The sequence below is a fragment of the Mus pahari genome, chromosome 3 (assembly GCF_900095145.1).
Source record: "Mus pahari chromosome 3, PAHARI_EIJ_v1.1, whole genome shotgun sequence".
NCBI classification, from domain to species: domain Eukaryota; kingdom Metazoa; phylum Chordata; class Mammalia; order Rodentia; family Muridae; genus Mus; species Mus pahari.
Window position 1 is genome coordinate 154,667,111 of NC_034592.1, and position 708 is coordinate 154,667,818.

General features: G+C 48.6%; 1 protein-coding gene across 1 annotated transcript in view; it reads right to left on the bottom strand.

Moving 5' to 3' along the window:
* Aurka (aurora kinase A) overlaps nt 1-708 on the bottom strand; it is a 14,282-nt gene that overhangs the window by 2,034 nt on the left and 11,540 nt on the right. The window lies entirely within an intron of this gene.

Below are 708 nucleotides of genomic sequence, written 5' to 3' on the forward strand. Positions count from 1 at the left end.
ACCTTGGAGGTCACAATGGTGGTGACAGTGCAAAGCAGTCCCCTATCTTAGGGGATGCACACTGAGACATCACATTGTTATGTTACAACTGACTTTAAATGTCCCCTATCACCAATGTCCAGGGCTCTAAGGTGGAGCTAGGTCCAGGTCTCTAGAATGGAGCTGTGCCCAGGGCTCTAGAGTGGAGATTTGTCCAGGGCTCCAGGGTGGAGCTGTGTCCAGGGTTCCAGAATGGAGCTGTACTGTACCCAGGGCTCTAGAATGGAGCTGTGGACCTCTGTGCCACCATCACCAACTCAGCATTTTCTAACCGTTTGGGTTTTGAAAACAAAAGCTGGAATCAACCAGGAACAGACAACAGAGGCTACTGTGGGATTCCCAAAGGACAGTCCCCAGAAACAAGGCAGCTATGATGGGGACTGAATTTGAAGCTATTGGAGTAACTGACAAGATTCTCACTATGGTCTCTCCTAAAACCTGCAAGCTGGGTCTCTCTCTTGATGCCACCACTAGACAGGTTAAAGTCCTGTTTAATCATACAGACCCGTGACACCTGCAACTCTGGGGTTTGTGTCACTGGGTAACAAGAGCTACCACCGACATAAGTTACAACAGCCTGCCCCAGAGCTGCTGGAGACAAACAGGTGACCTTAAACTGCACCATTGCTTAAGAAAACAGGCTGTACATGTTTTAAATCTGCATTTCTC